The sequence below is a fragment of the Rutilus rutilus genome (genome assembly GCF_951802725.1).
Source record: "Rutilus rutilus genome assembly, chromosome: 3".
NCBI classification, from domain to species: domain Eukaryota; kingdom Metazoa; phylum Chordata; class Actinopteri; order Cypriniformes; family Leuciscidae; genus Rutilus; species Rutilus rutilus.
This window is the reverse complement of record NC_140211.1, coordinates 52,295,546-52,313,186: the sequence shown is the minus strand read 5'-3', so window position 1 is coordinate 52,313,186 and position 17,641 is coordinate 52,295,546. Positions and strand designations below refer to the sequence as shown.

The 17,641-nt window shown below is 37.4% G+C and overlaps 1 protein-coding gene across 7 annotated transcripts in view; it reads right to left on the bottom strand.

Moving 5' to 3' along the window:
• kcnip4a (potassium voltage-gated channel interacting protein 4a) overlaps positions 1-17,641 on the bottom strand; it is a 211,417-nt gene that overhangs the window by 28,376 nt on the left and 165,400 nt on the right. The window lies entirely within an intron of this gene.

The window sequence follows — 17,641 nt, the reverse complement described above, 5'->3', positions numbered from 1 at the left end:
CAACACCTTAGCAACATGGCGGTACATTTAGGCAGAAAATTATAGTCTTTAGAAACTCTACACTGAAAAAAATAATTAGTGTAGGATTTACTTTAAAATAGTTTTTTTACTCAGAAATTGCTAGTAAATTTCACTAAAAAAATACAAAGAACACACTGAATTAAATGACAATTCTTTTCTTTTTTTTATGGCATATTGTCAAGTCAAGCATTATATAACACTATATCAATTTTCTAAAAATATAGCACATTTATGTGGTTGAGTATATTATGAAGTCTGGATAGTTTCATTGTTTCAAAATTTTCCCTTAGAGTCCTGCATGATTTTACAACTCATTTTATGACTTCCTCCTTCCTGCTGCCACCTATCACATCTCTCTTTGTTTCTCCACATCTATAATGTATATGCACCTCAGGCCGGACAAGTGCGGTTTTATGAGCCTGGACACTTCACAGCTTTCTGTCCCTCAGAGAGTCAACACCTCACTACTTTCCAGTCTGCTCCCAGACATGACCACCCGCTCGTGGCGTCAAAAATGCAGTCTCAGAAACAAAGGAAAAAAAACAGGTCATTGTCCAAAGAGGCCACAACTCAAGAACGACAAGCTTTCTAAGTTACACATAAAATAACACACCCGGGAGCTCCATTAGACACTGCTTAAATCAGTTTTATTATGGATTTTGACAAGGTCAAAAGAGTAGAGGCAATTCAAGCTCCCACAAACAGAGACATGAATAAAATGATCTGTCTTGAAGGTGTATTACTTACTATATGCGTGGCTACTAAAGCGTAAAAGGATGTTGATTGCACAGGAATTACTGATTGGGTTCAAACTCGCACAGTATTGAAATGGTACACATTGGTTCACTATGGGTTTGGGTTCGGTACAAGTTAAGCTCAACTGACCTTGACTTGTCCCTCGTTTTCTTAAAAAATTTATAAGCATTATAAACCACAAATACTGTGGGGATTGAGCTAAAAGGCCCACTGAAATAGGAAGACAGGGCGGGACATATCGAACAGCTCCTCCCCTTTTTTAAAATAGCCAATAGCGTTTCGTTTATATCACAGCTCGGCCAGTGCTGTTGAGCTCGGTAAAACCTCAGTTTCCTCCTAATCTCTAACAGTTTCTCCTCCTAATCTCCTCCACATCGCTTTAAAATAGCATTCTGTGAAGAATTGAAATGGGTCCGATACGTTTTCTGATCTACATCGACTCGATCATTATGATCCGCTCTGTGCTATCGTGTCTCTGGACCTGAGCAGACCGTGTGTGTGTTGCGGCGGTTCTCGTGACACTATTGTAAAACCAGACTTCATTCGGCCAAATGAAAAGCATATTTACACCGTCTGAATCGTTCCCTATCCCCTATATAGTGCACTATGTGTCATTCACCATGTAGAGAATAGTAAATGTGTAAACAAGTGACCGATTCTATTTATAATGTATGAGGCGGGACGCTTTAGATTCTAGAGAGTATTTGATTGGACAGTAAATCTGATGAGAAGCTGAAGTGCAGAGAGATGTTATCAAAATCATTTATCCATATTGGCAGAAGTAAGAGACTGTAAGTTCTGAATGTTAATATCTTCTAAATACGAAGTTTTTGTTTTGGAGCACAATAGCTTATAGACAACAATAAGACTAACATATTCATACTAAAAGCAAAAAAACTTCAATTTTGATATCATGGAGACTTTAACTTCTGTTGAACCTGGAGTATTCCATTAAACTCTTTTGAAAACATCTGTGCCTTGCTGTCAATTACCACAGACAAGAGTGACTGATTAATCGCTCGGTTTGCAGAAACAAAATAAAACCATGCTTACTGTATCGTCAGGTGCTTACAACATCAGTCTATGCGATAAGCTCATATTATTTTTTTATTCACATGTGTGTCATCTGAGTTGTAAAGCTGTCTAAAATGATCTTTTTAGCAGTGTTACTGTTACAATATAGTACTGTAATAATACTGTAATTCCATTGGATTTTTCTTCATGTACACTTTTTCTGGAATCCTTGTGTGTGTTGTGCAAGAATTACAGGTTTACATGGTCATGACAAGAGTTGAAACACTAGATAACTAAGCAAAATTATTATTATTTTTTAATTATTTTTTTTTAATTTTGAAAAGGTTGACGTTTGCTCATGTTCTCATTATGCCTGGCATGCAGACAACTAGAAAATCATAAAGTTTAAAGGACTCTGCTTCTGAAGGCCAATGAAAAGTTCAGCAGCATATTTCATTGGTTTTGGCAGTGCTGATTTAAAAGCTGTTATGTGAGCACATTTCCCCTCCCATCACATCCACCTGCTGAACTTCACTGGCAGTAATGGACACATGTGCAGATGTGCTGTAATGAACCAGTCAGAAACGCATCTGCTGCTGCTCAAAGATGGACTTGAATATGTTTTCTGCACATTTAGCAACACAAATGACATCAGACACCTAGGTAATAACATAGCAGGTAATGGCGCAGAAAATGGCAAACATGATAGTGATGGATGGACAACGACACTGAGTTAAGGTTCAATTTCAGTGCTTCAATTCATCTGTAACCAAAAGCATTTTATGGCATATGTGTCATTATTTTTGTGATTCTGTTTAATGCCGCAGAAATATACTTCAGCTCAAGTACTTAACAACATCATTGTAACATATTTAACTATGCAAAGCCTGAAATATAAAATAATAGTCAGAAAAAAGTTGATTGAACCTTTAGACAATATACACTGTACAGTATGTATATATATATACTGTATATATATATATTTTTTTATACATCATGCTTTTATGGCTCATATAGTATGATATAGGACAATATGGAGCTCATACTAGAAGCAAAAAAAAACCTACATTTTATTCAGATGCACAAACTAAAATATGTAATTTTGTGCAAATGCTGATATTTATATGGTAGAAAAGATGAAATTCTGTTAGCTTGTAATGTAAATCAATGCCATATTTGTGTACTAATGTATCATATTTGATACATGATTTTTCTAAATAATGATGTATGGCTAATCAAATAAATGTACGTTGCTTCAGTCAGTAAGTGTTCATCTTGAAATATCACTAACAATATAAAAGTTATTCTTACGTTTACTTTATGCAAATCAGCAAAGATTTCACAGCAAAAAGACACATGTACCACAATTTTAGAATGATACTAAAGGCTTTTTATTTGCTAAAAAACTTTAAACTATCAAACAGAGGACAGAAGGCATGTAGTTTGTGTACAAACGCAACGTTTTGATTTTGATCATGTTGATGATTTAGTGACCTCAGAATTAATTTGCATATTGAATAGGCTTTACAGGAATAAATAGATATTTTCATGAATAAATGTTCAGATAAGAGAACGAAACCTTGAAAAAAGATTTATTTCAAACTAACAGTGAAAGGTTCATGTGACGTGTCCAATAATGACAATAGCCGGTTTCACGCTTACATTACGAGGTCAGACTACTTGACATGTTGACTTAAAGAAGAACTTACAGAACATATATGGCACTAGGCACATCCTGAGTTTAGTCTGTTTTAAAGGGATAGTTTACCCAGAAATGAAAAATGAAAGTCTTCACTCACCCGCACGTCGCTCAAAAACTGTGCATTTCTTTCAACTGTGTTACATAAAATAAGAGGATATTTTAAGGAATGTATACGTATTTTTGTCTTTACTTTGGAAGTCAATGGTCAGCAAAACAGAACCGATCTTCTTTTGTGTTACATAGAAAAAAGAAAGTTTGGAACGACATGAGGGTGACTAAACAATTACAGAATTTTCATTTTGGAATAAACAATCCCTTTAACTGACAGCCCTAATATCTACATATACTCCAAACCCATTTGTATGCTTGATAGATACATCAGCAATCCAGCTGTTCTGTTTTCTTATTTTGCACATGGCAACATTGTGGGGAAATAGCTGTCCCTTTTCATCTGTAATGACACTAACTATTAACGTCAATACCTATTTCAGAGGCATTCGGTCTCTATTATAGGTCACTGCTGTGAGGCGTATGTTTAGATGCTAATAAAACGAAGCTTCTTATATCTTCTTTGTCTGCTTTTCAGCCAGAAACGTCGGCTCAAGCTTCAACACCAACCAAACCTGACATCACATTTACCGTTTACCATACACACTGCTTGCTTCCCGTTTGGTTGAATCTACCATGAATGAATGGTTTGTGTTGTTTGCCTAGGTGTACAGGCAGAATGAGGCAGCCACAGTTGTCCAATGGTTGTCCAATAATTCAATAGCTGTGTCCATCCACCTATTTTTATGCTAAATTTGTGTTATCACAAAAAAAAAAAAAAAAAAAAAAAAAAAAATACTCACATGACTTTGCCTCAACAGTGGATGTGGTTGGTCTAAACAGTGAACCAATCACATTGGTGTGATTTGTTTTATTCCAAACCATAGCGAAATTCCCTTTCTACAGCTAATTTCTTTGGTTAAGGTTAAAGGTGGTCTCAGCGATTTCAGGCCCAAAAATAAATGTTCAAATTCATCTAATCTTTTCTAAGGATCCGATAGCTGCATTAAATTTATATAGCTATAGTTTTTTTCATGATGCACGAAACGGGAGGGAGGGAGGGGTGAGCTAACTGGGTTTGTTTGGGATCTCGCTTCAAACACAAACAGAAGTGACGTCACCCACAATCGCTGATACCACCTTTAAGGGTGATGGATAGAGTAAGGGGCTGTTTACACTACACTGTTTTTTTATGCATTTTGGTCGACAAACTTTTAATGCGTTTTGGTCATTCGTTTACACGACAACGGCGTTTTTAGTGCCTGAAAACGCGAACTTTTGAAAACGGGTTTCAAAGTGAACGTTTTTGAAAACGGTCTCCGTGTAAACAGCAAAAACGCGAATCTCTGAAGACGATGACGTCATGCACATGCGTATTAAGTGTTTAATCTATGGTGTTTCATCGCCATCTAACGGCCTGGCAGCGGAACAGCGTTTTTAGTCGTTTTCGCAGATGCGTGTGAATGGGGATCGTTTTGACAATGGTGTCGTCTGTACGCGGAAAACTCAAAGGAAAAACTTCTCCGTTTTAAGCATCGTTGTCATGTCACCCTTAGAGATTAGTGTTTGGTGTAGGCAATCACCATAGTGATTGACATGACCAATGAATGAAATCTTTAGTATCAGCTGTGGGGCGGAGTTTCCGTTGGCCAGTTTCCCAGGAAGTGACGTTTTTGTTCTCTTGACCACAGTGCTTTATTTACAAATGTTCTGAGCGATATTACGATTTTGTGCACAAGTTACATTCGCAACTTTGCGAATGTAACAGCTAATGTGACACTTAGTATAAATACTGGTTAGACCATCAGAATAAATATCTGATATATTGTGTGTAATGAGGTACACACAATAAATAACCCAGTAAACCCACCAGTATAAATTACTTTCCCTCTCCACATTTATATTCAGGGTGTTTTATGAAAGGCTTTTCAAGTTGAAAAGTTGAAAGAGCAGCCAAGTAGGAAACACTAATGAAGCACACATGGCCAGTAGACACAAAGGACAGGCCTTTCTTCCCTCAGTATGATCCGGGACAAACAATACTCTCACAAACAAACACATTACTAGGAGAGAGCTGCGTCAAAACAACCGTGAATAGCTCCTGAATGACCTTCATTGTGATTTGGTCAACGACATGAAAAGACGACATGAAACGACAGCCTTTTTTGAAAAATAATGAGAACGAAAAGACAACACATACAGTCATCTATGTCCAGATCATTTCTGGTCATTTTGTTTGAAGAGTTCAGCTGGAGATGGATGATCTCTAAAGCAATTCTTTGCAATCATGTGCTTAGAAAGACTGGATTCTGACACAGGCTATTCTGCTGTAATACAGAGCCACCGAGTCTGACTAAACATGTCTCCTTTTGCCATTATTCAGTCTGCTTTTCTCTGAGAGCTGTCTAAGAGACTGCTTTAAAATAGATGCTTTCTTTGTAATGGAACAAGCCTAGTGATTGACTATAGCGACACAAAAATGTAGCTACCCGCTGCTCTACAGAAAATGAGCTAAGCTAAGCTAAATTGACCTGAAAGGAGATTTTGTACATTGAATTTGTAATTTTTTTTTTAACTCAACACTTAACTCTAAAACCTAGTGAGCTGCATACATGTGAGGTGCTGTCTTTTATTTTATTTTTTAAAAACAGTACTTTAATATACTATTAATGAAATAAAAGGATACTGAAGTGTATTTAAAGAGACTACACTGTTTCTTAAAACTTTTAAAAAGTACACTTTGTATTAATGTCAAATTAAATGTTTTACTTTTACATCATTACGCTTTAATAATCTCTTATATTGCTTAAAGAAATATAACATTTTGTCATGAAACTCTAGATGGCGCAGGCTGATACGTCCTCGACTCATTTTTTTAGCGATCGCATCGTCATCTACATAGCCCAGCTGATTGGCTGCTGTGGCAGCATAGCAGATCAACTATGCCAAGACCAAATACATAAACATTGCCATATCCATTACCATGCCAATATCTCAGAGAGTTGTCATGACAGAAATACCCTTATTTTGATGTGTTGACTAACATACTTGATAAAGTACACATGTAAAGTACTTGATTATAATCTTACCGATGAGCCAAAACATTATGACCAGTCACAGGTGAAGCGAATATCATTGATCATCTCCTAACAAGGCCACATGTTAAGGTCTAGGTAGATCAGATGGTAAGCAAGCAATCCGTTCTCATTACCAACGTTTTGGATGCAGGAGAAACGGGCAGGAATAAAGATCTGAGCGACTTTGATAAGAGCCAAATTGTTATGGCAAGGCGACTGGGTCAGAGTATCTCAGAAACAGCAATAGTCGTGGGTTGATCCCGGTCAGCAGTGGTGAGAATTTACCAACAGTGGACCGAGTAGGGACAAACCACAAACCGGCGACAGGGTGTCGGGCGGCCGAGGCTCATCGATGCATGAGGGTTTTCATGATGGTTATGGAATGTGTCACAACCATAGACTGTAAAAAAAACGTTGGACAGCTCGTCTGTAGAAAAATTAAGCCAAAATATCCCAGTAACGGTCGGTACCAACGGTCGTTACGTCGTTCGGAGCCCGAATCTGCGCAGTACTCGGTTACATCCCATTTTAATAGCATCAAATAACTAACTAAAACCAAACTCATTGGAAAAACAAACACTTGAACATACGTCTACATGATGAGAACTACCTACCGTCCCATTTGATTATAAGGAGGGTGTGGGGTTTAAGACTTATACTGTAGCCAGCCACCAGGGGGCGATCGAAATGCTTTGGCTTCACTCTTCAGGACTTGTGTTGCACACTTTTTCAAAACCATAACCTGTAAAAAAAATATGGATGTAGTGTCCGTGACGTCACCCATAGGTTTCTGAAGAGCATTTTTGAAGCCCAAAGTGGGCGGAGCCGGCCGTCGCTTGGCAGCGAGTCACCGTGCGTCAGTCCCGCATAACAGAAAATGGATAAAGAGGCGGGATTAGCTGAGGTGACGTGACGGCTAACAGACAGCAGACTAACGGCTAGTAGTGATGGCAGTGGCAATCCACCTGTCACTCAAGTGGCCACGGCCCTTAATTATGCAGAACTTTAAGGCTTAATATAATTTAAACGGATGAGTTATAAAACAAATTCACCCCCCTCACAGTTGTCAAGAAGGGCAAAATTAGCTCTATAGACCAAAATCACTTTTTGTACCAGGCTGTAAACATATTTTTTTCTGCTTTAAAGTTGGGGGGTCTATAGCGGCCAGTTAATGAATGGCAGTTTATGTCACTTCCGTGTTGGATTCAAGAGAGAGACTGGAAGGTTGCCGCTTGGTCAAAACACAATTCTATAACCAGATATTAAGGAGCAGATTTGGCTTTATTTTAGACTTGTCCTGTGGCATTAATTAATGAATATAATGTTTAAAGTGATATTTTGTTACCCTGAATGAAACCGTATTGATTTATGAGAGTGGATAATTAGCCTTACAATTGGCCCCACAGTTACAGCCAATCCCCTGATATCTGAAACACCGCCAGCACAATTTCCCCATCCAGCTCTACATAATGGTGAACATGCTTTAATTAAAGAATTTGTTCTCTTGGTACCGCTTCAAGTGTGACAATATGATTTATGTGCTCCTTGCTGTAAAAACCTGATAAGCAATTATGAAGGAAAAGGTTAGTCTGTGTAAGTTCTGGGCGGATACAAGTGTTGAAGTCGTGTTGAGGCTAAAGCCAGTCGGGAAGCAGATGAATGAGGTACACTTGACTATCACTGATCTCTTTGTTTGTGATCAAACACATTATCAGTTTGTCTTTGTGCTACTGATAGTCTCCATGTACCTCATCTATCATTTAAGATAAGAAGCCTGACATTGGTGACACCCCCTTTAATGAAGCCGCTGCTAACAAGAAGAGGTCAGCGCTGTCAAGCTTCCACCGGCAGATACGGGAAGCTCCTGGAAAGCTAAGCTAGGATAAAATTAGACTTTCTTTTCCTGAGCAACTTTAAATGGAGGATTTGTTACAGCTAAACAAAACAAACACGCAAGTTTAAGAATGATAACCACATTGCAGAAAAAACCATTTGTACAAACATGTGAGCTCATAAATATTGGAGGCTGTGCATCTTCGTGTTATGAATAATCATACAGTATGCTGGTGCAGGATTAGTTGGTATAATTTCCCCACATTAATTAAAGTCATGAAAATGCTGATGGAGGATATTTGCCTGCATTGTTATGATGAAAAATAATGAATTAAAGAGCCTTGCGTCTGTATTCATCTGCATGCACCACATCATCTTCAAAGCAATGAAGTGAAAATAGGAAAAAGAAAATGTTTGAGAAACAGTATCACTAATTACAAAGTCTTTTAACAAAGCTTCCCACATCATAACTGTTTGGTGTTTGCTAAAAAAAACACTTATTTACCAAATGTGAGATTTAGTCGCATCAACCAGATCCAGAAGTTTACATCTACAAAGGAAAGAAATCCTCATATTTAAAAAAAAAACATGCTCAAGCAATTTAATGTTGTAAATATGAGCCATTTATGCCCTCATACTGAAGAAAAATTATGAGCTCTATATACATAATCTGTAGATATTTGAATACAGAAACTCTCTATATAACCAGAGACACAAAGATATAGAAATACATCCCAAAAAGAACACTTTAGAATTGTACTTATTACAGAAATAATATACTTTAAAGGGCACCTATTATGCCCCTTTTCAGAAAATGTAAAATAAGTCTCTGATGTTGGATGAAACTCTGATGAAGTTTTAGCTCAAAATACCCAACAGATCATTTTTTACAGCATGTTTAAAGCTGCAGTCCGTAACTTTTTTGGTTTAAAAAATTATCCAAAATAAATTTTTGAGCAAGTACATAACCAGCCAGTGTTCAAAACTATCTGCTTGCTTTAGCTCGATTCAAAACGGTAAGGTTGTAATAATGTTTTTAATTCCAGTGGTACTGGTGGATTTCCGCGGGAAATGTTAACGTCTTTGCGTCATTACGTCACATCTGTACACATAAAGAGGTGTCTCGGCTAGTAGGCTATATTGCGTGTGAGGATGTTGGAGGTGGAGATTTATAACCTTTTCTCACAGCACTTGATATAATTAAACTTTTCAATTTGATGGCGGATCCAGAAAGGTTCAAACGACAGTCACCAGTGACAACTGGAGATTCATCCGTTGTGAAATGCAAAAGACTTCGGACTTCGGAGTGGCTACAGAAAAAAAGAGACTGCAACCGGGCCCATGCGAAAACAAAGATAATATCGGAAGACATTTCAATGGTTCAATTATGTAACCGTAGCGCACTTGTTCGCTTAATTCATACAGTTACGTTGTACTGAACTACAGGTAGCCCTAATACACATTAAATGTAGTCACGCAATGCTGATGTTGTTAACATTAACAATTTGAGAACAAAATATAATTTGCACGGTTTGACGTGATAAGCGATCGTTAGATTTAATCAGTGCGATTAGTTTACCTAGTTGGTCAGAACAAAAGTGGACGTTAGTTACTTGTTCAGATGACATTTTCTGGTGAAAATTCTTATGTTGGTCATACTTCCAAAAAGCAGAATCTGTGATTGCGAATGCCAGTATCCACACCGGCGCGGCAACTGACAGCCGCACATTCTCCTCAAAACATTGGATTCGTCCGTGCTGTGCCGTGCCGAGGCACAACCCACATAAAGTTGATAATTCCGCGAATAACTGCAATTGCAGATTTCAAACAGAGATGGCGACAAAGAGGAAAAACTACAGACTGCAGCTTTAAATTGTCACTTTTTGGGGCTCAGAAAAAAGTGCCGTTTTAGTGTGTATCAGTGACAGGGCTGTAGTACTCGAGTCCGGACTCGAGACCGTTTTTCTATGGTCTCGGACTCGCTGGTATTCGGACTCGTACTTGTCTCGGTCTCGGCCACTGGTCTTGCCAAATATGGCTTTTGGTCTCGACCGAGTCCAGGTTTTTTTATTATGTTCCCAGTAATAACGTATTATTGTAGTATGCTTCCCGCAGACTTCCGCAGTAACCTCCGTAGATGACGACCTGCGTGTGTTATTTATTTTCTGCTATTTGCTGCAATACCGGCGCATAGCTGAAATAACAGATCCGTCTATTCACTGCCGATTATAATATCAAATTGCTATATGGACTAGTGACTGTGAATATTAAAGACTGCTATCAAAGTCTGATTGTTCAGCGAGTCTCTGCAAATGAGTGCAGGTTCATGTACTACACATACTCAAGTACACGTTCATCTTCAGCATTTCATCGTCAGATACGCTCAGAAACCCGTCAAAATAAAAGTTCGGTTTAACGTGAAGAAATTATCACAGATATATTTTACTGGAGTGAAGCTATTGTCATTTAGTTGCTCAAATGCTCAGTACTAGTACCTAGCAGTGGTAATAGTAGTAGGTTGGTGTTTGTACTGTATATCAGTTCTAACACTGCTATTATGAGGTATCACCATATGTCATCATTCTGTTTTCTTTAGATTAGAAGATTATATGATATCAAGGGGAATATCTATACTTTAAAATCCTGGGTGTTGTGACATTGTTTTTGCTTTTAGATCAACAAATAATAACCCAAAATGAGTGTCTTGATAATGTCATGCATAAGACTTTTTTTTTCCTGTCCTGTCCTGGACTCGGTCTTGACTCGGACTCGAACCTTTTTGGACTTGGTCTTGACTTGGACTCGACTAGTCCTGGTCTTGGACTTGTCTTGGACTCGACAAAGGTGGTCTTGACTACAGCCCTAGTATAGTATAAGAAGTATAAGAAGTGTGCATTAAAGTCTTATCCATAAACTCTCTCTCTCCCTTTCATTATCATCAACATACACAGCGAAGTACACAAAACACTTGTTACAACTAACAGTAAACAAATGTATACACACCTTTTCAATAGGTGCTTAATAAACTGGTTAACTTTATATCCGTAAAACGACTCGATGAGCTGTCATAAAGTGCCCGCTCTCACTTTCATTTCTGCCGTGATCAGTAACGTTAGCCTATCATTCCAGAGACTGTAAGCTGGCTCACAAACTCCATCCTCGAGATGAGACAGTGCTTATGATTTATGGGGATTTAAAAAAAATGGTGGATTTTTATCATTATAGGGTAGTTGTGTCCACACACTGCCAACACACATTTATGTTCAAACGCCATGTAAAAGTGAATTTTGCATAATAGGTGCCCTTTAAAGAATGTACTTCAGTGCAAAGTGAATTAAAAAAAATATAATAGAGAAACATTTAAAATATAATATTAACTTTAAATGTAATACTGAATAAAGTTGACATTATAATCAAGTAGCCTTTACATGTGCTTCTTCTTTATTAAAATAAGTGTGCTTTTTAAAAGCACGACAACACAGTGATTTGAATACTTGAATGGAAAACATTTAATCATTAATATTAAATTATCTGCAAGTACACAGGTGCACATTCAATACAATTATGTGCACTTTTTTTTTCCACAAGGGATTTGAAAGTGACCTTATGTGATGTTTCCTTTCACCCCAAACCCTCAAAAAGATTACAATGCAAAAATTCTGTTGATCAAAGTAATGCATTTTCAAGACTTCTTGACAGAAGTAGAGAAAAAATAAAAAAATAAAAAATCATGTACATCATGAAATATCCTCCTTCTGTGTGATCACTATGGGCACTTAAAAGAAAAGGTCAGACTTATAGCTGTCCTCTTGAAATAGAAGCTGGTAAAAGCTTTTAGTCCTTTCTGCTGTGTGACCTGGCTTGGACAAATGAGTAAATATAGGCAGCTCAGACATATACAAGGTCAAAACTGTGAACTGAGATTCTCAGACCATCCAAACCTCCTGCAGGTGCGAGCATCTTCTGCCTACTTTCAGTTTGACTTAATATCGCATAAATAATAAATAAGTCATCTGAAATGAACATTTTATAATATGAAAATAATTCTATAATCAATAATTACACTGTTGACCCTTCCATTACCCACCCATACCACCAAACCAGTCCCTAACCTTACCCATACCCCCCCACCCAGCCCCCCTCTCAATAGCAGCACAAGTGTTTTGCAATACATCAACAGAACAAGTACACTGTACCTAACAATTATTCTTTAAAAAAAAAACACCTAATATAAAGTGACCAAAATGTCTAATAATTTTGTTGTCATTTGGTTTTCTTCCCTTTTTGCTATATGCACCACACAAATTCTCTGTTACTCACTATGAAAAACAATTTTATGCATCAAATTAAAAATAAGCGCAAGTTTAACTTTTTGCCATTTCCTTCTAACTAGTTCTAAAGCTTAGAAGCTAAACTTTTACCACAAAGCATGAAGCATGCATTCTATCTCAACTTTGCCAACAACGGTTGAGTTGATAAAAGAACTGAGGGTTGTTTGTAATTGTTTATAATAATGCTAACAAAATGCGAAATAATATATTTACGTTGCATATTATACAAGCAAGTAAAAATACTTCATATCAATGTTTCTTTCTGTCGTTCATACACACACATACTGCTACATGTTCCCTGGGTTTGTGTTTGTGTTGAGGTGGAGGTGACAACAGCTTTACAAATATGCAGAGACATGCAAAGAAAATGGCCGACAACAACAGACTACTGAAACACAGGGGTATAAATACACAGGAAAACAAGGGGCTAACAAGGAACAAGTGTGAACAATGAATCACTATGGAAACTAATGAGGCTAAGGAAACAAAGGCAAACAGGAACTAAACACAGGAAGTGAAACACTGGAACAAGGAAAACCGAAAATACACTTCAAAATAAAAGTCTATATATTAAAACCAAGAAACACAAAACCATTAAAAATGTAACACATGCACACTTCATTAATTGCTGCACTCTTTTGTTTCTTAATTAGACAGTTGTAGAAGTCTGCGAATGATTCATTGAAAAACTTGTCTATTGGTAAGCATGTCTCATGGTCAAAGACTGTCAAATTCGTCCCTGTGCTCAGTTATAGTACTCAAGCAAGTTAATAAGCTAATGTTTCTAACAGCATGTTATTCTTTCAGGTACTCTCGCAAACACAAGTGCGTATACACATTAGTTTTGTCAAAAGTATTGATATTTCAATATATATTGATACTAAAATATCTGAAACTGTTCCAATACTCATTTTCTGCAGTATCGATACACTGATACGATACCAGCTACACGTTCTCACTCTCTCAGATGCCGAATTATTTCGTGGCTTATTGCGCTTAAATGAGCAAATACATACAAAGTGATGTCAAAATGTCAGGTATATATTGCAGTTTTCCCTGTGGTATCGAAAATGGTATCGAATATCGATATTTTTCAAGGTATCGTATCGAAGATGGAAATTCCAGTATTGTGACAACACTAACACACTTACACACACTTATGCATATTCAAAGGATGCAAGGCCTTCATGAGGACAGACAGGGACTAAACTGCAGGATGACTGGAATATGACGAGCTGCTGCTGCTTTCATATGGGAGTCCACAAACTTTGGCCCATGCTTGCTGTATTGTCTATTTATTATATCAAAACATATTTTTCACCAGCATGATATATTTTGATGAGATTAATGCATAAAGCCCTCTGGAGTCTTATGTCTTGGCCACTCAACTACAACCATGTAACCTGAGGCGCAAGTCAAATTTTGATCATGACTTGAGAGATTTGACTGACTTGAAAAACAACATCTTGGATCCAAGTTTCAATAGTATATGTGCTGAATCAGAGCCACTGACTGACAGAAACTCCCTGCACTGGGATCAGACCACACTGAATCATACAACATAAAGCTTGTGAAGCAAGTAGCAGTAGAATGAACTCTCATCATAGACCTATAAAGCAATAGCAATCATAAAACCTTGATGTTCAGTTCAGTATCTGTAGCCACAATAGAGAACGGTGTATACATTCACAAACATGAGCAAATAAATTCTCCGACATTCAAACTCTGAGAACACAGACACTAAACCAAAGTCATAACCTTCTGATTTTATCCAACTCTCAAGAGAGGGTAAAAGAGAGATAAGGCACATTCTGAATTTTGAGAGTTCAGTGATATTTGAAGATCACTGCACTTTTATTTGATTTTCGCTGTCTGCAGCAAAATAAATCGAAATTGAAGGGCTGCCACTAAAGTTTTTTTGGGGTAAGCGTGGTAAAAACTCCTGTTTTTCCATCATTAAATAAAAGCATTATTTTGCACAATGAATGAATAAATGTTTAAATAAATAAATGTTTGAATGAATGAATGAATAAACAAATGAATGAATGAATTAACCAATTAATGAATAAATGAATGGTAGTCTTTGATTACTGAGAGGGTAAGCACTCCTGTTTTCATCATTATATGAAAGCAGTATTTAGCTAAACAAACAAACAAACAAACAAACAAACAAACGTGTGTGTGTGTGCAACCATATAGATGTTTTGTAGTCTTTGATTACTGAGAGGGTAAGCACTCCTGTTTTTCATCATTACATGAAAGCAGTATTTAGCAAAACAAACAAACAAACAAACAAACAAACAAACAGACAGACAGACAGACAGACAGACAGACAGACAGACAGACAGACAGACAGACAGACAGACAGACAGACAGACAAACAAACAAACAAACGTGTTTGCAACCATGTAGGTGTTTTGGAAGTCTATGATTACTGAGAAGTTAAGCACTCCTTTTTTCATCATTATATAAAAGAAGGATTTAGCTAAACAAACAAACAAACAAACAAACAAACAAACAAACAAACAAACAAACGTGTGTACAACCATGTAGGTGTTTTTCTGAGTGGGTAAGCTCTCCTGTTTTTCATCATTATATAAAAGCAGCATTTAGCAAAACAAACAAATAAACAAACAAATGTGTGTGTGTGCAACTATGTAGGTGTTTTGGTAGTCTTTGATTACTGAGTGGGTAAGCTCTCCTGTTTTTCATCATTATACGAAAGCAGTATTTAGCAAACAAACAAACAAACAAACAAATCAAATTGATTGTGCAACTGTGTAGGTGTTTTGCTAGTCTTTGATTACTAAGGGGCCAAAATAAACAAACAAACAAACAAACAAACAAACAAACAAACAAACAAATAAATACAATTAACAAATCAATACATACAAAATAAATACTTTAAAATAATTATTTAAAGGGGTGGTTGATTATGATTTCACTTTTCTAACTTTAGTTAATGTGTAATGTTGCTGTTTGAACATAAACAACATCTGCAAAGTTACGACGCTCAAAGTTCAAAGCAAAGGGAGATTTTCTTTTACAAAAATCACTTTTTAAGGACTACAACAAACGGCTGGTAGGGACTACAAGAGGTTCCTCCCGGGTTAGTGACATCACGACCCTAAAATGTATCAACTAACCATTCAGAAAGATCCTGTTGCATTTGACATGTTGTCACTTCTTCTTGAGTCTCTCCATCATTGTCCGACTTCGGTTTGAACATTAAAGGCAGAACAGTTTCTGACATTTTAGTGCGTGTCTGCGTGAGGTAAGCGGAGCTGCTAAGGACACGAGCTGTTGAAGCTCCACCCTCTGTGCTGGGAGCAGCAGCTCATTTGCATTTAAAGGGACAGACACAAAACGATGCGTTTTTACCCACCCTCAAAAAAGGACAATTTTAACATGCTATAAAAAATTATCTATGGGGTATTTTGAGCTAGAACTTCACATACACACACTGGGGACATCAGAGACTTATATTCATCTTGTAAAAAGGGGCATTATATCACCCCTTTAAAAACATTAAACCAGACAGATAATTATCATAGAACCTCAGCCCTGTTCCTCTGAACTAAATTTCATCCTCAGAGCTGTTATAAATGTGTAAATCTCGTACAAATACGTGCCAAAGACATAGGGCAGAAGTGAGGGTACTGCACCGTTGTGGCTGTGATTTTCTCTGTGTTAATGGTTGGCGCCGCTGTTAATTTGACACGGGAACTTTATGAGTCCCTGAGTCACACTCGTCGAGTGCATGTGCACCTGTGTGAGTGCAGGTCAACTGAACAATATTTATCTTCACTGACACACTGATTGGGTGCGACCTCTTGTTGTCTGGGCTTTTGTTCCACAGTGCTTACAGCCTTAATGATTAAATGACCCCTGATCTAGGGTCAGTAACACCTGTGAGCTCATAATTGAGATCAAGGCTAAAACATTTACTGAGAGTAGCCGTCTGTGACTGGGGTTCATGGACAGATATCATCTATGTTAAAGAGGGATGGAAGCTCAAACTAAGCTGGGAAAAGATGTTGGCATTTAGAGTGGCATTAGATAGGCAGCGTGATATAATCCTAAAACGCTTGTAGTGTTTGACATTTCATAAACTTAAAGAAACACTTTAGTAATAAGATCCATTGTTCAGCCGACATCCTATTAGCTCTAATACTGACAGTAAATGAGCCATTGAAAGGAACCCACAGAGACATGGAAAAACACAACCTGGAAAATGAAGCATTTTAAAAGCAAACTGGGTGGATTGCAAGGCGTACAATTGTTGGACAGAGTCTGTGATCGCAGTAGTGCACGTAATCACCAGAGCAAGCAAGCACAGAAAGGAATGATCTCTGGCCTCTGATCTGATGTCTGAAGCCTCCCACAGTAAAGGAACAGCATGATATCAATGTGGAAGGTGCCTCTGTAAGGCAGTGTACACACTCCAGCTAAATTCAGTTGTCAGTTCACCTTTTAGTGTATAATCCCCTTCTGTACTGTTCAGTAATCTAAAAACAAATTATCTCCCCCAAAAATATCCCTGCAGTGTGTATGGATCTGAACTGAGCAACTAGTTGTTAATGACGTATTTTAACACACATCAAAGATGTACCTCACTTCTGCACATATGTGGTGCAAGAAAATTACAGGATATAGAGGCAAAACCATCTCTGAAAGAGGTACGAGTCATCAGCTGCATCCGAAATCGCATACTTCCCTACTATAGTAGGTGAAAAACAGTATGTGACAAAAGAAGTCTGAATTCCCAGTACTCAAAAGTGTAGGCAAAAAATACCTGGACGACCTACTTCTCCTGGCGAGATTCTGAAGTGTGCATATGGACACTTTACTATCCATGA